Source organism: Dermacentor andersoni, chromosome 8 (assembly GCF_023375885.2).
Source record: "Dermacentor andersoni chromosome 8, qqDerAnde1_hic_scaffold, whole genome shotgun sequence".
NCBI classification, from domain to species: domain Eukaryota; kingdom Metazoa; phylum Arthropoda; class Arachnida; order Ixodida; family Ixodidae; genus Dermacentor; species Dermacentor andersoni.
Window position 1 is genome coordinate 150,975,128 of NC_092821.1, and position 21,298 is coordinate 150,996,425.

The following is a 21,298-nucleotide window of genomic DNA, read 5'->3' on the forward strand; positions in this document are numbered from 1 at the left end:
CGACTGGATTTCAAAACTCCGCGTCACGCAAGCGAGGCGTCCCACTCACCTGACGCAGGCGCCGGGTTCTGTGCACGGAGCACGACCCTCAGTGAGCCCCACAGCGGCGGCCGGCGCCTCGCAGACGCGACTGCCCGTCGGCGCATGCGCAGAAGAGGAGACGGCGATCCTTCTCCTTTTCCCGAACCGTCCCGCGCCGGGAAGAAACGTCCCAGTTCGAGGCCGTCCGGTGCTCCCCGAGAATTCTTTAGCCACTCCAGTAGTGAGACCCTCCCTTCAAAAGCTGATCACCATTAATAAAGCGTTCGCGGGAACGAACAAACGAACAGATGTGCGCGACACATGTGGACACAATAGAAAATATTATCCATAGCTCTTATTCCTCATTAACATGGATATTAGTTGTTTCTTTTGGTAAAAGGTGACGCGCCAATCTGTAAGTTGAAATTTTTTTTTTCAGAGGCGGTTGGTTTGTTGGAACACCGGGACCCCTGGACAGTTGTGCAACTGTCTTGCGTAGAATATCTTCCCGTTGCTCGTCGCCAAGAAAAAGATGACATCCCTCACATCAAAAGCGCACGCTCTGTTCGACCGTCCGCCGTTTCCGGGCGTCTCCATCAACTCGTACGCGGAGGCCCGTTGCGTACTCGGCTGTTTATGCCTGCACTGGGCGGCTAGGATGCGTGGCGAGGCAGATGCGTCCTTCGGAACCTTAATTTGCCTAGCCTCTTTCTTCCTACATACAAGATAAATGCACATTTGGGGGGGGGGGGGGGGGGGGGGCTCTACATTTGCATTATTTTCTACACAAATGATTGCAACGCTGCATTTGCAAATATTCAATTGGCCTGGTGGCCCTCCTTGAACACACTGAAAATTTTATCAGCATGGGGGAATGCTTGTTGAGAACGTTTATAATATCCTCGTAATAACTAAGTTAATCGATTAGCTGCAGCTTCTTAGGCGTGCCACTACACAGGCCATTTTGCAGGGGCGGGCTTCCTTCTCTTTCTGATGTTTTTGCTGCTCCTGATTTCCGTTACACTCAAATGAATGGCTGCGTTGTAATAACGCATTTGCTACTCCCCTCCATTACACTGAAATAAATGATGGAGTTGCATTCCTGGTGCTAGCACGATTACAGAGAAAGGCCGCGTAAACTTGACGCATAATGCAGCGTTGCAGCGGCGCAAGTACGGTACGCATTGGCTCACCGTGTATACGATTTACAACAGCGATGCGTGCATGATGCGGCAGTGAGAGCCTGATGCCTCGAGCAACAAATTCGTGTCATGTCACTGCTCTTTGTATTGCTCTGTTTCAAAAGATATTAAAGTTCTCTCAGTACGTGACCAAAGCAGAATCGGAGAAATGTAAGGGTGTTAGATTTAGTACCTACAAATATCTGAAGGATGATTCTAAGTCTTCTCGTCAATCGCCAAGACTTTGAAGTTTGCAGATTCAATAGCAAGAGGCTCATCGCAGAGGTATATAGCGGCATTCCTAGTTCGACCACAGTTGATCTCTTTGAGCATCCACGTTCCTGTAAGGTCCTGTCTTATCACATGGCTAGGTATCCAGGGAAAACAGGGGGAGAGCGGGAGATAGAAATTCAAGACGATAAGCAAAACGAGAACAAGGTGAAAGCGGGAGCCAACGTTTCGACAGTTGGACTTGCCTTTTTCAAGGCCTTGAAAAGGACGAGTCCACTTGCTGAAACGTTGGCTCCAGCCTTCAACTTATTCTCGTTTTGCTCATCACATGACTAGGTGTCACTCAAAAAAGTGGACTTTCAGCAAGGCTTCACTCATACGTCACGCTTTCCTTCTTTTTTTAGTGCCAAGAAAAGTGCTCGTTACCGCGCTCGAAAAACTGGACAATCGCCCCTTTACAGAGGAAAAAGCTCTAGGACACTGGTCCAGACGGGCTTCGGCACTCAAGGCCTTAAGGGCTTTGCTGAAGTTTTTAAGGACATGCGAATTGTGCAACCGTCTTTGAGTGTTGTAGCGCGTAGTATCGCGTTACTGTGGGAATTTGCCGGTTTCCTTTCTTTCCCTCTTCTTCTTTCTCCTTTTATTCCCTTTACCCCTTTCGCCAGCACAGGGTAGCCAGCCGGTACTTACACTGGCTAACCTCCCTGTCTTTCCTCCCCTTTGTCTTCCCTCTTCCCTCTTCTTTTTTTAACAAATTAGCGTTTGTTTTTCTGAGCCGAAAATGCACTGAGACTGAACCACTTTAATACAACATACTGAATCGAGTTCAATTAGGGAGTGCCTAATTTACTGACGTAATCCGCACCCGTATTGAAAAAAACCTCCCTCGTAGTATTTGTAGTACTAGCGAAAGCTGAAAGTCGCGACGCGACGTTACGGTGTAAGGCATCATAAAATTTCGCAACCGATGCACTGCCTGCCGCGCGCGTGGAGCGACGCGAGTGCTTCCGCGACGGATCGCGCGCCGTCCGTCTCAGCAAATGTCTTAACCGCCGCGGTAGCTTAACGGCTATGGCGTTCTGTTGTCAATCTCGAGGTCACGGATTTCATTAGCTCAATCAATCAATCAATCAATCAATCAATCAATCAATCAATCTTTTGCGAAGCCAATCAGTGGCTCATATATCGACAAGTGGCTGTGGCTCCTGTTACTATCTTAATAAGCAAAGCCTCACATTTGCAAGAGACGCAGTGCACTGATAAGCGTATAGTAGGATGGTATGGTATGATGAACTTTATTAATGTCCCGAAGATCAACCCTTAGGAGTGATGCAGGCGGCTCCCACGTCGGGACAGTAAGGTGTAACCTTACCGCCGTATCGTGGGCTTTCTGGACGGCCTGTCCTTGATCGAAAAGAACTCCACTGTGTAGGACTCGCCGCTACCAGTCTCCCTCCTTGTCACAGTCTGTGAAAGACACAGGACACTGCCAAAGCATGCGGTCCAGAGTAATGATGCCATTACACTTCTCGCAATTGATTGGTACCTCTCTTTCTGGATATATCTTGTTAATAAAGTTTGGACTTGGATAAGTTCTTGTCTGCAACAATCTCAGAGTCACCGCTTGAGCTCTATTGAGCTTAGCGTGTGGCACTGTGAATTCCCTTCTGTTCATGTAGTAATGCATCGTGATTTCATTATATGTAAGTAATTGGTCCCTGTTCTCCTCCTGTATATTATTAAGGTGCATAATTTTTTTTAGTGGTGGCCCATAGGAGGGCGCTCCTGTGCTCGGTCATTAATAAAACGTCTACTTTGGCCTGCATAGGTCTTCCCATCGCACCATCGATACCGAACACTCAACACGGGTTCACGCAGGGCTCCGTGTTTAATATTTTTAATATCCGTGTTTAATTGCTTATCGGCGCGAACGATTCGTGCACGCAAGCCAGCCAACATCTGCGGTGCTGAAAAAAAAAACACACCGCAGAGATGGTATGCCTATTAGTGGTCTTTTTTATTATTGTGGGACACCTAATGGACGTGTGATACCATTTCACATTGGTCGCCCTATCTGGTCGGCGCGGGTTTTGGTGATTTATTGCCCTTTACGGTTGACTGGATGGCACCAGAGACCACAGCCATGACTGAGCAGAGCAAGCCTGCCGAGATTATAAAGCCAACCTCGAAAATTGGTAACTAAATATATAGTCTGCATAACGTGAGGCCACGGCTTTATGAGAGCAGATTGTAGGCAAATCGTGTCTCTTATTAAACGTATTGCAGTGCGCAGAATCCCATAGTTACGAATATGAGCATGTATGTCGACACACAGTTGTTAAAAAAACTACGGTTTAAACGCTGTGGAGAATCGTAGGAAGATAATTTATACATAAAAATTGCGCATTACCCATGTTTCCGAAAAGTGGCTCGAACATCGTCTCGTGATTGCTTAATCGCCACATTTTTAGCTTTTGTAGTTAATACCGACGCGTTTGCACTTATTGATTCTGGTGCTACGCTCCATACCTTGGTTATACCATTGCTCTAGTGAGTAATGCCATCGGTGGCGACCAACAACGGGTCATTCTAAAATGTAGGCACCTACGATTAAAAGTATCTTTGCCAACAATGCGTACTTTTCCTGGGACAAGGCACAGTTTGTTGTGGCACGGTTCTTCCCCTCGCACGAGGGATCGGAGTTCGATTAATTGTGCTCGGCAACGATAACTATCAGCGGTGATCTTGAGTGGGTGAACTTAACAAAACTCGATAACCAATCAGTTCAACAGAAATCCGCAAGATGGGTCGAGCTTAATGAAAGAAAGACATGAGCATCTATAGCGAAACGACCTTTTCCATCAATATTGTTTTCTATTTATTTATTTATTTATTTATTTATTTATTTATTTATTTATTTATTTATTTATTTATCTATCTATCTAATCCGTATGGGTTTCCTTTTTATCATCGTGCTACTCCCTGGTGGACGACAATCTTTCTCTTGCTATGTATCGATATTGTGGAGAGCAAGCGTTCACATCACCGTGAACTTGCGCGATGCATGCTTGGAAGCACGCGACCTGTAAATAGCTCTGTTGTAAGCCACGCCCGCGCACAAATTTCTTTAGTCACGTCCACTTTCGTTGCTGTGGCATCTTTGGGCGCCGACGCTAAAAATGACGTTCCCGAGAATGGTCGTATACGGCGTTCCCGGCCCGCAAGTTCTTTTTCTCCACATTACATCAGCGCTTGACCCTGCGATGCGCTCTTTCTCTCTCTCTCTTTCTATCTCTCTCTCGCCTTCTGCTCTTGAGCCAGTCTAGGAACGTGCGCTTCGTCTGGTTTATGCGTAGCCCTGCTTAATGCAACAGTTTTATGAGGAAGAGACAGCGCTGCAGTAAAAATGCTCGTCTGGATTTAATGCACGATTTTTTGTTTTCCCATTGCTTCACTTTGAGACGCCTTTTCTAGGCGCAGGGGCTCTGTTACGCAGAGTGCTTTGAAACCGAGTGAATCGCCTGCTCCGTCTAGTCCACTTCAGCATGCCCCGCTACTCGGAACGGGCGCAAGGAAATACTCCAAATAACTGATCAATACAACCGGCACCGCGAGGGTCTTCACCGGAAGACGGACGAAAGAGAAAAACTGTTGCAGTCAGTCAACCAATGGCAACACTCTAAATAAGAAAGAAAGAAAGTAGGCGAGGAGGAAGGCGCATGTTGTCAGATCGATGGCGGCCGTAGTTGTCCCTACTGCCGCTACGCGGCGTCACCGAACAAGTTCAAAGGACGTCCGGCGACTCATCCACAAGACGCGCCAAGATCAATGAGATGAGGTGCAACTCTGGAGTGGACAGGGGAGGCTGTTACGCTGAGTACGACGGCGAAAGAAATTGCGAGCGGAACCTGAACTTGCCGAATATACGTACGTTGTTTTCGATGATGTCAGTGTACGCCTTTAACTAATACAGCAATGAAACGAAACATAAAAATAAACTGATTGTGGAGATCCCACGCACAATAGTAATCGATGTCTCGCAAACAATTTTGCAGGCACTTGGCTATGCAGTATTGTTCGGAGTTCTGCAAAATGTTACCAGGTGGACGAACACGTTTGTGTAATGTTAACACGACCCGCCACGGTGGCTTAGCGGATATCGTGCTGCGCTGCTAAGCACGAGGTCGCGGGATTAAACCCCGACCGGGGCGGCCGCATTTTGATGAGGGCAATGTGCAAAAAAAAAAAAGTGCGTGCCCCATGCAATGGGGGCACGTTAAAGATCCCCTGGAGGTCAAAATTATTCCAGAGTGCCACCTCATAATCAAATCATAGTTATGTCACGTAAAACTCCAGAATTCATCCATTCATTCATTCACAATAATATTAACACCAATTCTTTAAGGAGACAAAAGCAAATGATGGGACGCAAGAATACAAAAGAAATGCATTACCTATAAGTTTATCACGCTGCAGCAAGTGTACCTGTTCCTGGAGAGGTCCACATTCGTTTTCAAAGGCAGGTCTGCATCAGATAACGGCTTGAGTGCTGCTTTCCATATTTCTGCATAGAGTTGTGTAGAAATTACGGGACATCCCACAGGAAATCATCTACAATGACAGAGCCGTTTGTAACGTTACAAACCGCAAACTTCTATTGCTGAGAGTGACCGCAGGCTATGCCGGGTTGCCTATCACCATCCTAAAGGAGCTCTAGAAGTGATAAAATTGTCATATAGGTGACTCCACTATCTACGATGTTATGAAACATTAGCTATTGCTTCTTTCGCTGGTCGTGAGGCAGTTTTCAGTGAATACCGAACCACACTGCTCTCGCACGGAAGAAAATGGCTGACAGATTAGCTACTGCAGTGCGCGCTTTGGTGACCTTGATTCCCTTTACCTGTTCTGTATGTCAGACGCCGAAAAAGTACCGCGCAACCAGCAGCACAAAGCTTCCAACGACGTTAGGTTCGGTGAACAGGTAGACCCTTCACATAATGTACAGAGTCCTCACCGAACAAGAAGGTTGACACCCACGTTCGACACCACGCTTCTTCACCTCTAGGCTTTAACGTAGCTGACGCGCATGGCTTTTTTCTTTCTTTCTTTCTTTTTTGGCGCTTTAAAGGAAGAGTGTCCTCGGGTTGTAGTTTCCGCCTCAACCCCGACGCCTCCGCGGAGGATATATTCATAGAATATTTTCAGTATGACTAGCGGCGGGTTTACCTACGAGGTCGTTTGAACAATCTTGACAGCATTTCAAGTGCAAGTGCTTGTAATGACATTATTTGGGTGTATCTGACGCGTTCGCATGTCTAGTGCTTGCTGGTGCTCTTTTTTCTTTCTTGAATCTCGCCGGAGCTTTGTCGATAACTTATTTCAGATATCCGGCTCTAAAGAGGAGTAATCACTTTTCCACACTTAAATTAAATAAAAGAAACCTCAGTGACAGCGCAGGCATGTGCACCTGCTTGTGAGCTGCGAGGGACCGACAGAACGACTGCGTTGGAACGCGGACATAGCTCAGAAGTGAACGAAGACACAAACGCGTTGTTTATGGCACGTTAATGTCGTTGGTAGCTAGGACGACAGTAGTAAAATGAACAAAATTGGTTTTTACCCCTTCACTGGCATGTCACTATACGCTGCCAAGTGTGCAGAAATAATGACCCGCCAACTTTCTCTCTCTCTCTCTCTCTCTTCAATAGCGATATCAACCATATCGAGGGCGCGTTTGGCACGCATAATAAGGCATAAGCAATCTACCGTTAAAGTTGTATACGAGAATTTTATGCCTTGCATGCAAGGTTTGTTCTTGACTTTCAAGTGCACGTATATAACGCACAATATGTTTAGAGAGAGAGAGAGTAAATTTGCACAGAAGGGACGGCAAGATATTTTACATCAAAGAAGCATTTCCACTGGTGATTTACATGATTTCTTTCTCTCTCATTCTTTTTTTTTTCTCGTGCTTTTTCAACGATAGCAGGTCCACTCCTCAGAACTTTGAAACGTGACTACATCAGCACGCTCATTACTGGTCATTGATGCACTCCTTCCGTGAACGCGCAGAGCGATTTTCTTGTGACTACCTTACCTTAGGGTGGTTGCTTGGGCTAGTTGGTGATTCATGATAAAAACGACGTACAGCGCGAAGGACAAGGACTGCGAAAGACGACTTACACTGTATGTCATCTATCGCAGTCCTTGTCCTTCGTGCTGTACGTCGTTTTTACCTTACCTTATTGTGTACCCTGACGTCTCTAAACGCGAAAAGCAAAAGACTTCGTAAAGGTCACTCCTAGCCATAGCTAGGGACTACTGACAACAATACGTGTGATGACTGTAATCGCGAGGAGACCCTTCAACGCATTCCGTGCGACTGTCATCGCTACAATGAAGAGAGGCGATAGCCCGCGACTGCGCTAGCCAGCTTTGACCACAGACCATTATCACAGCAAATCATTTTAGAATGCCGACCTCCTAAACCATTGCAGCCGAGGGAAATCATCATCATCATCATTTATTATTCTCTTAATGGCCCCATGTGGGGTATTACATAAAGGGGGGGGGGGCAAAACAATAATACAAACATCGAAGGAATCGTCATGTACAAAGCAAAAAAAAAAGGCAACAACTGAAAAGACACTAAGAAGAACACGTTGTTGCATAATTCAGGACAACATTCATTTGGGCTAGATGGTGCATACTTGAATTAGGAAGGAACAGCGCCAAATAAGACGATCACAAGTGGGGAGAACGACACAGGACAAGCGCCAACTTCATCTATCTTTATTCACCGAAAAATCAGCAAATATAAGGAAGAACACACACATGCGCACAATGACCATCATACATCATCTGCCAAACCGTTCTAGATAGGACATTTCGCTTTTGAAGATAGTCACGGAAGTATCACTAACACAGTTTTTTCCTCTTTTCTTTATATGGAATGCTTCCAAAACCTCACGTGCCTTTGTTTCCCTGCTTCTGCCAAGAATCTTTATCTCTCCGAACCGTGGTTCACACTTCTTGCAGTACTGGCATTGTTTTCGTGGCGAATGTTCTGCCGCTCGGTCCCACGCAGTGCAAGTTGCGCAATGTTGCGAAAGATGCGCACCTCCTTCTTTAAGCGACCTCACATGTTCAGCTGCACGGTCATTCACGCATCTGCCCGTTTGGCCCAAATAGGTTTTCCCGCAGGTCAAGGGTATTTCATATACCACACCGGTGCAGCACTTTACAAACTGCTTTCCATGTTTTTTGGTGCAGTTGCTGCTCGTACCCTGGCTCGCGACGCGGGCGCATAGCTGAGCTTGTTTTCGAGGAGCCGAAAACACGACTGGGACGCCGTGAAAAAGGTGGCGAATAAACACGACTGGGACGCCGTGTCGATCAGGGCATGGAATGAATCTAGAACCGATATCAGCCTCAGTGATTATGGACTACTCTCTTGCATATGTTCTAGTGGAAGCTGACACATCTTCAGAACATGTCACTACAAGATACGAACTCATAGTCGTGATATACGGCAGGGTAACTAACTACGGCACAACGTCGACATGTGCACAAGAGGGGTAAAACTAGAACGATATTCTCTAGATATACTCATGGGTTAAAGAATATCTTACCCTGCGCCGGCAGGTCGTAGTTGTAAACGGGGTTCAGTCGCGCCCGCAAGAGGTTACATCCGGTGTACCTCAGGACTCCGTCCTGGGGCCTTTACTTTTTTATTGTATATAAACGATATTGGCGAAGGTCTGACGTCTCAGCTAAGGCTGTTTGCAGATGACTGCGAGTTATATAGGGTGACTAGCAGGATGGACGATACCAATCTGATTCAGCAAGACCTCAATCTAATTAGTGAATGGTGCACTAAGTGGCGCATGCAGATAAACCTAACCAAAACAGCCAACATGACATTCACTCGAAAGAAGAAATCTATAAATTTCTCTTACACCTTAAATAACAATTTAATAGCTAAAGTAACACATTTTAAATACCTAGGTGTTTGGTACATCCCAGAATTATCATGGCAGAAACAGATTAACTATGTGACCGCTAAGGCAGGGAAAATGATAGGTTTTCTTCGTAGGAACTCCAGAGCATTCCGCACGTCTACACGAGAGCCGCTATACAAAACGTACGTAAGGTCTGTCCTTGACTTCGCCTGTGTAGTGTGGGACCCTCCGACGGCACGTGACATTGATAAACTTGAGAGAGTACAGAATCTGGGTGTGCGGTACGTGTCAGGTCGATACAAAGTTAATTTTAGTGTCACGAGTGCTAAGGAAGAATTTAAATGGGATAGCTTGGAGGTACGACACAGAAGACGGCGACTGAAGCTTTTCCATTCCATATACTACGGTACAATTGGTATAGAAAGGGACAAATACATAATGCCACCTCATTACCGATCACAACGCGTAGACCATGCGCTAAAGGTACGAGAAGTTCCATGCAAGACAGAACTGCATAAGAATTCATATTTTCCAAAACCTATACAGGAATGGAATAGATTACCTGCCGGTGTCGTCAACGCCGTATCAAATGATGTATTTTTCGCCCTGTTCAAGTGACTCAGCTACCCCGTTTCTTTTACCTTTTGGCTGAGTTGTCCATGTATAACTTCCCGTGTTTTGAAACTTCTGTAACCTTTGTTGAACTTGTTTAACTCTTATTGTTATTTTTCTTTCCTCCCACGTCGGGTAAAAAAAATCTTTTGTGAACATTTCTAACTGTTTTGTAAAACCTCCCCCCCCCCCTCCCACTGTAATGCCTTTTGGCGCTTGTGGGTACTGAATAAATAAATAAATAAATAAATAAATAAATAAATAAATAAATAAATAAAAGGGCCGAACACATTGTGCACGAACAAGCGGCCTTGCATCAGACCTTAGAAAAAAAATATCATCAATATGCGAAATAAAACAGCTTTGTTTGCTGCTCACGAATCTCACGACAGTAAAAGAAAAATGGAAAAAATAAGCGGACAACTTAAGAACAAGAAAACGTAATTACCCGGGGTATTTTTTTAAGTTCTTTTTCTTTATCCTGTATTGGGCGTATTTCTAAGGAAAGGCTAGCTCAGTCCGCGAATTCGGCGTTACGTTCCTTGCTTGGCTTCCTTAATTCATACTTTCTTCTTGCGTTGCGTACAAAAAGACGGAGACTGGGAAACATTGCCAGATGCATGGTACCGTCTTTTCGTACATGGCGCAAGAAGAAAGTATGAAAAACCACCAACTAAACCCCTCATCACATCTCTTGAGCTTCAGTAAGTCATATTTATTTTTTTCTTAGACAGACCCCCGACGCAATAAAAGAAACGGAACGCCTAGACGTGAACGAAAGTCCCGCTCTTTCGGATCACTCACGTGACCACCCCGCGTCGTGGGATCGCCCGCTCCACCTGACGCGCAGCCACGCAAGCCCGCGCTCGCGTGACGTCACACGTCCGGGGGCGAGCGAGCCACCGGTAGAAGCGCCGACGCTGTCGCGTGAGGCGGTGAGCGGAGGCCGCAGAAACGACGCGCGGTGCCCGCTGTGCCGCGTCAGTGGTGAAGTGCGTGTGACTACGACCGTGGCACGACGGCGGATCAGGACGCCGCCGGGGGCAGCAGCAGCAGGAACCCTGACGCCTCGGCACCGTCGCCGCGACGCCACAGCAAAGCTGACCGCCGCCAAGCCGGTGGCCTGCGCGAGAGGTGAGCGCTTTCGGACGGGCCCCCTCGCCAAAGCGCGTCGCAGTCGCCGCCAGCGCTCGAACCCTTTTCGTCCTCGGTGCCCTTATGCGCTGCGTTATCGGCGTGCTCAACCTCTACTATCCCTCTTTTATGGCTTGTTGACAGACTAGTTTATTCTGGATCGTAGTGAACGGTTAACGACGTGAACTGACGACACAAACAAATCCCGTTTGCGCGGCTTACTCGTCTTGTCCATCGTCTGCTCGCGCTGTTAGGCGGCTAGTGGCTCATTCACCATGCAAAAATGCACGGACCACTCGTAGGTGCAGTGCTGCAAATAATGATGCGTCACCTGTACCACTTCCGCGCACAAACTAAAACGGCTGCTGCAACAACTCTACGGTGCAGACGTATACGTGAAATGCTAACACCAGCCTGGCAAACTGCAAAGATTGGTGTATGTTGTCGTAGATGTTTGCATCGCGAAATTCTGCAACAACTCCAGTGCACTTCTCCAAGAAGAGCTACATTTCATCATAGTACAGCTGCCGCTGCGTCTTTCTCTGTGTATTTTGCTCATGCTCTGCCTGCGTCTTGTTCCATTACCGTATACTTCGCAACAGCTTGAAATCACTGGATACTCTGGCGCAAAATTTTCCTGAAGTAAATATCAAAATTAAGAGCTGTCAATGAGCGCAAGCTTAAAGTACACCTGTCCCTCATTTCACTTGATCTTGCAAGGCATGTCGCATACGCCAAATTGCAGCTGTTCATATTTCAAGGCGAGAAATACGAACGCATTATACAGAGCTTTACATGAACCGCCATTGCGCTGACCCCCTGAAAACGCTGCTTTGGCAAGCGCGCTCGCAAAGCGAGCTCACAGGCTCTGCGGAACAAATTAAGTGTGTTTGTTCATGTGCACATATCGTTGTGACCCTGTTTGTACGACTGCTTTCGCCAGCTTGCATACATGAATGACGTGCACGGCCGAACATGTGATTCAAACATGACATATATCGTACTGCGCCTCTCTCGGCAAGCGAGCTTCTCGATGCGAAGAAACCTTTTTTGTGGAGAGTTATGAATTTCAAAAGCGTTTGCAGGTGCATTTTTCGCGTTCTGCGCCGCATGGCATGGAGATGAACAAAGTTGGTCGCTGGCGAACAAACATCGTCGTTGGAAAAAAATACACTATTCAACGAAAATTACAAGAAAGCTTCGAGTGAAGGGGAAGGGAAAAGTATGATGTTATTACCATATATTCGTCACGATTGATGAGTTCAATTATTGTATCAAAATGTCGTTGCGGTGCGTGATTGTTCTGCAAGCGCGCTTTTTTGCACAATGAGTCTTTTAATGGAGAAGCACGCTTTACAGGAGCTCAAGCAACTGCCACATTTGTCGCGCGTCTCTCTCACTACCAAATTTAAGAATAAATAATAATTAAAAATCAATAACACATTAACAAGTAATAATGCCCACAGCAAAATTTATGTTAAATGAAGAAGAACTAGGCGGAATGTCTTTTTTCTTATATCCTCCTTCGTCGTTGTGTGGGCAGTACGCCTCTTTATCGCTTTACGTCGTTTATTGCTACCTCGGCAATGAACGCACATTACGTATGAACGAAAAGAAAGGGGTTAACCGAAGGGCACACCTATTGTTAGTCACAGCAATATGAAATTAAGGAAAGCATGACATAAAATTGTTGTTTTAATTGAAATGTAGAAATGATAAGGAAAAAAGATATGAAAGTGGACGAGAAAAGCAGCCTGCCACCGGTGATAGCCGAACCCACAACCTCCACATGGTTGTGCGTTCTTCTCCTCCCGGCGACAAGTTGTTTCTTTCGTGCACTTTTATTTCTCTTTGCCATATCGTTTCTACAAGTCAAGTAAAAACAACAATTTTTTTTTCATGTGCTTTTCCTGGCTTCATTTTTTGTTGACTTCATATTGTTGGCACTTGATGTACGTTCCTAAAATTTGGACCAACATGCCTGCTCGTTGCTTCTGTGAGTAACGTATTCGGACTTGCGCTGAACGGCTGGGTAAGAGTTCGAGCTGACTTTAGCGACGAGGGTTTGCAGCTGTGCTCCCTCAGGCCACTTTCACCGGTGAAATGCAGGGGTGATGAACAGTTGCCGGCACGAGCTACTTCAAATTGTTTTGCTCGATATATTATAGCACACTCACAGAAGGCACGATATGGTCATCTTTAGAATTCCAATGGTAATGCTTCATTACTTTTTCAGTAAACTTGGATATCAACCCGAACGAAACATCAATTCTTTATTGAATACAGAATACTCTATTTTGCAACAAGCTTTTTGGAATTCTCCGGGCGAAAAGCTCTTAAAACCAGCTTCGTTCGTGCCTGAAGGCCCTCATACGGTGGCAGAACATCAGCATATCGCATAAAACACGCGTCCCATGGTGCCAGTCATTCACAGAAGAAAAAAAACACTGTACCATCAACATGCCAAAGTCGCAATTACTGCTCATTACAATGTTTCATAGAGGTGTGCGAATATTCGAAACTTTCGTAGAATGAATCTTCTAGTGTCCTATTCGACTCGATCCTCGAATCAAATAGCCAATATTCGTAAATGCGAATATTTTGCTGATACATTCCAATATTTCAGAACGTCAACTGTGCCAAATAAACATAAAATTGGAGAAAAAGTGGGGTAAATTTTCACCCCTGCAATCATAGTATAAACATAAAAAATGAGAACTTGCAGGGTGGAACAGGCTGTGTGATTTAGGTAGCCATAGCTTACAGGTTATATATACAGCGACCATTCACACTCTCTGAAGAGTCGTGTACATGCGAAGAAACTACTGGTTTGCTTCTAATGCTTCATCTGTTACTTCCAATAAACAATGCTTCATAACGTACGGTTTAATAACAGAAAAGTGCTAACTTTAAGAAGATTTGTGATAACGGCTGTTCATTATCCGAAAACTATTCGGAAAGTATTCGATATTTCATTCGATTCGTGTTCGATATGGTCTCAAAAATCATTATTCGCACACCCGTGTGTTTCACAAAAAAAGAAAAACAAAATTGCAATGCCTGTGACGCACAGTACACAATATGGAAAAGGGAACCAAATTTATTTCCCACTTATTCCTGTTTACAGAACGCGCTCTAATTTGTTCCAGGTGAAGGTACTGGTAACAATATTTTTGTATTTATTTAAAACAAAATGTAACCTTAATGTTACCGGCTACATGAGTTAATTTCTGCGCTTGTGTGGTACCATACGATAAACTTCCTGAAATCATTACTTTCCTTCTCACTCAGAAAAAAAATATTTGCAACAGTTATTCGTTGCTCCAGGCTGGAAACGCAAAAGAAAAAACGTCCGTCATATTCAACTACTCCAGAAATAATGTAAGATATTACGACGGTAAAGGTTTGGACCAAACGTGCGCCAAGGTGAGAGCAACATCCAAGCGTGCATTCATTTCAGGATGTCGCGAACTCTCCAATGTTCGTCTAAGCCAATTGCTGGAGCCGATCGCATGCACGGAAAAGTAGCTGTATTCTGAATTCTTGAACAGTTGGCGACAGAGTGGATTTCAGCGAAATTGGTGGCCAGTAGTGTTTCAACATTGACGAGCCGCAGCGTGCGATGAAAACAATGTTTCAGTTTGGGGGATTTCTCGCTGATAAAGTTAACCTTTGTTCAGAAAAATGTTGCTTTCGATGTAACGTAACTAATTCGCTTTGGTCGGAAAGTCTCACAAGAATCAAGATTATAATGGCTTAGAAGAGCGTGGGTGTAGGCCAGTTGGTGAATCATCATTTGGGAAGTTACCGCAAAGCACACACGTGACGAAGAAAGAGACAACAACCACTTCGTGTTGTCTCTTTCTTCGTCCTGCGTGTTCTTGGCCGTAACTTACCAAACCATTATGATGGCACTCAAGTTCGCAACATATTAAAGCCACGGATGTCAAGAAAATGAACCAGAACAGGCAAGGCTACGCTTTTTTTTTTTCGAGATAAGAGCATTTGAACGATTACCAAAGCTTATAAATCTGGTATGGTAAAGAAATAAAAGCTTACACGTGCAGCATGTTTCGAATTCTAAAAGCAAAAAAAGAAAGCGGAAGAAGCTTTAGGAAGGTGTTTCCTTTATGCCAAGGCAATGTCCCCTAGAACAAATATCCCGGTGTTTTGATTGCCTGCACTGCATCCACCGCCACCCACCTAACCATCGATCAGATCTTCGTCAAACTAACTGCTTTTAATCGAGAACCAAAGTGAAGAGAACAAACCTTGTAATCCAGGGTTCGACGGAAACCTGTCCTATCGCGAAAATTCATTGCGGGATATATCGGGCGTCGACTAACGATTGGTCGGCGCTCGATATTTCCCGCCAATAACAATCCTTTAAAATAACGTTGGAAAAATTACTGCAGCAGTGCTGTATCTTAGCCAACAGCGTTCTCATTTTCGTTTCTTTCTTTTTTTTGTCTGTGTGTCAAAAAACTAATACCTTTTTGTTGACAGTACAAAAATCGGCATAAATTTCGCAGAAATTACCCCAAATAACGAAAACTTCTAACGTTCTTGTGCTACCTTCTTGCTGCTCGGGTTTAGGAAGTTTCGGCGAGAATTTAACAATGTGCATGACAAAGTCATGGGTGAAATAGCGATAAATGTGTGCCACTTTGCCTCGACTATTGCATTCGACGACGTCTACTTAGGCCATAACCAACGGGTCAAATTAGTGACCGAGCTATAGGTGACAGCATCTACGCCTTTGCAGTGGTGTTCTCTACAATATAAACAGCCGTTCCCAGCTTAAAGATATACAATGTAATCGATCTCTGTTTCATTTACTCTTCACTGTCTATTCTCGGCTATATGCATTGTGACGGCCTGGCACACACGAATGGCAGTTATATAGGGCTTCATTTTTATGACCAACCCCATCATTAGTGATCTCTCCCAAAAGCAACCATCACTTAAACATGAGTGCTCTAAAAACTGAAAGATAACAAGCTTATCTGCGGTTACATGACACGACTGACGAGCACAAGTCACGTACGTTTCGGCACACATATTTTTGTGTTGTTGTTGTTTTGTACCTCGTTCATCCACTTCAACGGGTTGCAGGTTTGAACAGAGAAAACACGGTGAATACGGAAGATGGAAATTCAAGACGACGAGCAAAGCGAACATGGTAAAAGCGGGAGCCGGCGTTTCCACAAGTGGACTTGTTTTTTGCCATATGTCGCGTTGAAGAAGACAAGACCACTTGTGGAAACGTTGGCCCCCGCTTTTACCTTGTTCTCGTTTTGCTCGCAGGTTTGAACAGCGTGCGAGAAATGTAACATTGACAAAACACATGCGGTACACAAGAAGAATTGAATACGTCCATGAATATTTCACAAATATGACCCGAGTTCCGTACGTTTAATGGAATAATTCAATGTGAAAATGAACATCTGTCACCCTGGCGACACTAGCACAAAGCTACAAATGAAGCCCTTCGTAGCTTCATGCTGCTCTCGGGTGGATGACAAATATTACGCTTCATGAATCCTCCTCCACCTCACACCATTCAATACTAAATATGCCGTAAGCTTTTAAACAAACTGGAATATTAATTTCTCGATAAAATGGCACACGAATAATCGCGGTGAACTCGTAAACAACTGTATGCACAAAAGGAAGGCATCGTCCCTCTCGGGCCACCATATGAGAGGTATCCCCTTACGTTCGTATATTGATACAGGGGTTACTGGGCATATACTTATTCTTTTATTTTTTAGATAGTGCTGTCATAATGATATAAGGGAACTTATGGGTCTCAAATGGTATACCTATATTTTCATAGGAGGTTTTTATATATGGGACATATGTTTCTTTTTCTTTTATAAGGAAGTTCTGCTCACCCTTGTAACAATATTTTTTTTTTCGTGAGAACAAACCGACGTAAAATATGCACCCCAGCGAACGCGTACTCCAGTAGCAAAGCGCAGAAAATAAAATTTTACTCTGAAAGTGCGCAAGGAATTCAGGGCTATGAAATTTTTATAGATCAGCCCAAACTTCTCCGCAAACATTTCGAATAATCCTGATGTACACAAAAAGTCACTATACGGTAAAAGGATAGCTCGTGTCTGCGCAAAGAGCGCAAATAGATGGAATGATTATTCCTAAACTTCCACGGCAGCAGGAGGCTGGGCAGAGCCGCTGGCGCAAGGGTAGCCGGGGACGACATTAGACCGACGCCATCTTTCATTCATGGGTTTAAATATTTAGCCTACCTCGGCGACTCCTGCGGGAGCTCACTGCTGCCTCTAAGTGTGAAATTTTGATGGCGGTCTGTCCGTCGGTGGTTCTTCGTGAACAGTAGTACGCGTTAAGGGCGCACTCGCCAGTAAAGTTAGGTATGCAGCGAACAGGAAGTCCTAAACACTTCTTTTCGAAAAAAATATCGAAGAAGAAAGTAAAGTTGTCCAAATCTAGATTCTGGTTCGTTAATGAGAAAAGCTGCTTCATGCAGAAACAAACGTCTCGGTACGCTTCTGAAATGTTAATGTTTTACCTGCATGCGTGCGCGAGCGTCTGTATTAATACATCTCAATCAAAATTTAAATATCACCCGCTCAACGCAAACTTCCGCGCTGTTTTGGAGATTGTCCAACTAGAAGTTGCTCACAATACTCCTCTGTGCATGCATAAAATTCATACAGAATATTATTTACGGTGGTCGTTCATTCAAGCCAGGAAGGAAGACGAGCAAGAGCGGTGCATGCGCTGCCTATCTCGTTTTAGCAGATTTTAACGTTAAATAAATTTCTGGGGCGTTGCACGTGCCGGAACCACGACCTTATTATGAGACTCGGGATTAACTTTGACCACTCGGGGCTCTTTAACGCGCACCCAGTGCACGGCACACGAGCGTTCGAGCATTCCGACCCCGTCGCAATGGCCGGGGCTCAGCAGCGCAACTTCACGGCCACCAAGCAGCCGAGTTTGAGAGGCCTAAAATCTGCAGGTGTGTCGTCAGTGTGCCATCGTTCGTAGCGCAGCGCGAGACGGGCGAGCAAGGCGACGTGCGCGGGGATGCGGGGGAGGAGGGCGCTGAACTCCGCTCGATTTCTCTCAGTCGCGGTGTCTGCACATAGAGACGCGACTTTCTCTCTCTCTTTTTTTTTTTCTTTTTTTACTCGCGGAACCAATACTCACTGCGACAGGGTTATGAGGACAGGGAATCCCTGCCGCGCTGCGCGTTAATTCCACGCTGAACTAACATGACCAACTAGCCCCAACTCGCGATTCGGCTTCTTTCGAATGTTCCGACTAGTGACGACAAAATCACAATCTTGAACACTGAGCCGAATGTAAACGTGATCATCCGCTAAACGACAACAATGTGATAGGTCACTTTAGCATGGGGCATAGTGCAAAACAACGCTATCTCGGGAGGTACTCTACACCACATTTGATGAGAAGTTCGAGCGTAGCTTTGTATCCCTGTCGTTGTAAAGTAGCGTTTTTATCTTGCGTGAGAGGGCCTTGAACTCAAAAACCAGCTCACCTAATTGTAGCAAATATTTCAATTCTTACGATGATATAACGCATCAACTACAAAATATCGATATCAGTAATCAGTTATGTTCTGCGATTTTGATGGCAGGACTAATCTAACTCAAATATTCATGCAAAAAGTCCAAAATATTTGTCGGAAAGTTCGCCTGTCATGTTTTGAGAGAAATGCATAAAATGAAAGGCCTTAACAACGTACAGTCAATATTCGTGACTGAAGAGGTGTGTGACGACAGCGATAAAGCGAAGGAAATATAGGCAACCACGGGGCTCACCTTTTTGTTGGCGCTAGCGAACATTCTCGGCGCTATACACACAGAAATAACCATGAAAGCACACAGGAAGGCCGCCACCAATAGTAACTCAGTCGTAGAGTATCGCACACACCTGAGCGTCCAGCAATATTTCATCCGCTTTCATTACCGTTTATCTTATTATTTCTACGTTGCAATTAAACAGAAGAGGCAAATTGTATGTTGGCTTCCATATGGCCGTTCTGTTTCACTATGTCAGATATTACAAGAGGTGACTTTGGCAGGTTGATCTTTATTTTTCATCTTTATTTCTTTTCTTTCTCTTCAGCCATGTATATGTAAATGCATGTCTGGAATGAAGACTCACATTCAGGTTTGCGCTGCTTGCGACCGAGCTTCTACGAGAAATCGAATACAGGAACACCGTTGAAAGAGCCGCCAACGCGCAGGAAATGTTGTCAACTTTTGCCAGCATAGTGCGTGTAAACTGAGGGCTTCGTCGCCCAACTATACTTTGCGTAGGATTAGCTAACGTATGGAGCAAAAAGAAGTGGCCGGTATTATGCGTGATGGCGACACCTGCTTTTAAGTGCGTTAAGATAAAACAGGACAGGTCAGTGGCACACATTACGCGAAAGACAACACAGCGATGTGCAGGTGATGCGCGGCGAAGCCCTTGAGGCGCCCTTCGCCCGCTTTCTCACTACAAGGGACGTTTGGTGCGGGGCTCAAATGAGGCCCCGGCGTCGATGATGCCGCCGCGCCATGCGTGCGTGCGTGACAGTGAAGCGTGCCCTTTCGGCGGCACCTGAATAATAGCGGCCTTGCGCCCGGCCGCGCCGAGGAGCCTACACGCCCGGCTGAGAACCTCTTCTGCCACCGCGTCTTTTTGCTTCCTTAGCGAGAAGAACATGGCCGACGCGTCGATCATTAGCTCGCGACGGGCCCAAGGACGCCGTCCTCTTTCACGGGAGAGCACGCGGAGCGTTGTACCTCGCGGCTTGCAAAGGCCTCCGTGTTGCGGAGGCGCGCTGGGCGTACGAAGCGCTGCGAGTGAAAGGCGAGTGAAAAGCGCTGCGAGTGAACGTGCTCGTTAGCTTGTGGAAGCTTCAGTCGGTTAACAGTTGATGTGCAATTTTGGGCTTTTCTTGTGGCTTCAAATGAAGGTCTTCGACCTAGGAGCGCCAGAAAAAATGCAAGCCCGAGAACGTCCTGCATAATTCATTATATTTCCTTGAGTCACGAATTATGATGGACTATTGATATATGTGTGAAAGTTACAAAACTTTATTCCAAGGTACAAAAGACTCCACTGAAAGAATGTAAGGTGTTGCTTTGTGTACTTTCTAGTGAATCCTCATAATTTCGGAGAAATTGAATATTGATTTATTATTCAGTAATTCAATGTTACATTTTATTGCAATAGCAATTACATGTACACTATAGGTGCATTTCTGTTGTCGCCGTGAGATTCCGTATAAAGTCCAAGGGCGATAAAATCGTCGCCGCGTTCCGTGTGCTGTATGTGCTTGTGAAAGCGTGTGAGGGTGAGCCAGTGATCGCGGTTCGATCTCGCGCACGCAAGCAAGGAAAGCGGGAACGAATCGCGTCGGCTTCCGTCGCGCGCAAGGATCCGGGGGGGGGGGGGGGGGAGGTTACGCGCTTTCTACTCCGAGATGTCCGGGCGGCCGCGCGCGCACGTCCGGACCGCTGTGTCTTGAAAGCCATCTGCGACGGGGCCTGTGTTCTCGCGGCGCGCGCTGTGTTTTCGCAACTTAGTTCGCGTAGGTACGAGATGCAGCACGAAGGCCAATCCGTTCGCTGTTGGTGCCGCGCTTCCTCACTCCAGCGTTTTAAGAGCGAGCTTCCGCGGTCATCGAGTGAGATGCGTTCATGCTTGGTTGTGCGCACGTGACACCATGCCTGGTTGGTTAGTATGCCTATTGTTGCGACTCTGGGTTCGAAGGCGTGGGATCTTCTTTCCTCGTGAGGGGGTGAGTGAAGGTGAGGCTGGGTCCGATATTCAGGACGTTGGACAAACACGTATACAAGTACGTAAGTACAAGAAATTGCAAGGAAATACAGAAAAGTTGATGATAAAGTGGTAGTCGCTCATCACTCCCGCCGTCCGTAGCTCCTTTTATGCCTTGCGTGATCATTGTTTAGTCACTTCCCCCAATCCTGTGCCAGGGGGCCGCTGACATCAGGTCCCACCAATCCTGTGTCAGGAGGCCGCTGACATTAGGTTCCACCAATCCGGAGGTAGGTTGCCCTTTTCGCCGGCGTTGATCGTACTCTGAGAGGTGATGGTCGGATCATCGCACTGAGTGAGTTTCTGGCTTGG

The 21,298-nt window shown here is 45.8% G+C and overlaps 2 protein-coding genes across 3 annotated transcripts in view; one reads left to right on the forward strand and one right to left on the reverse strand.

Annotated features, from left to right (window-relative positions):
• Positions 1-270, reverse strand: part of LOC126525520 (uncharacterized) — a 31,356-nt gene extending 31,086 nt beyond the window's left edge. Inside the window, exon 1 of the mRNA XM_050173415.3 lies at positions 50-270. The gene's annotated coding sequence lies outside the window, so the exon portion shown is untranslated. The remainder of the gene's footprint in view (positions 1-49) is intronic.
• Positions 271-10,909: 10,639 nt separating this feature from the next.
• The window catches only part of LOC126525981 (uncharacterized), an 80,871-nt gene continuing 70,482 nt past the window's right edge, over positions 10,910-21,298 (forward strand). For both annotated transcript variants that reach the window (XM_055067682.1, XM_050173985.2), the window contains exon 1: positions 10,910-11,143. The gene's annotated coding sequence lies outside the window, so the exon portion shown is untranslated. The remainder of the gene's footprint in view (positions 11,144-21,298) is intronic.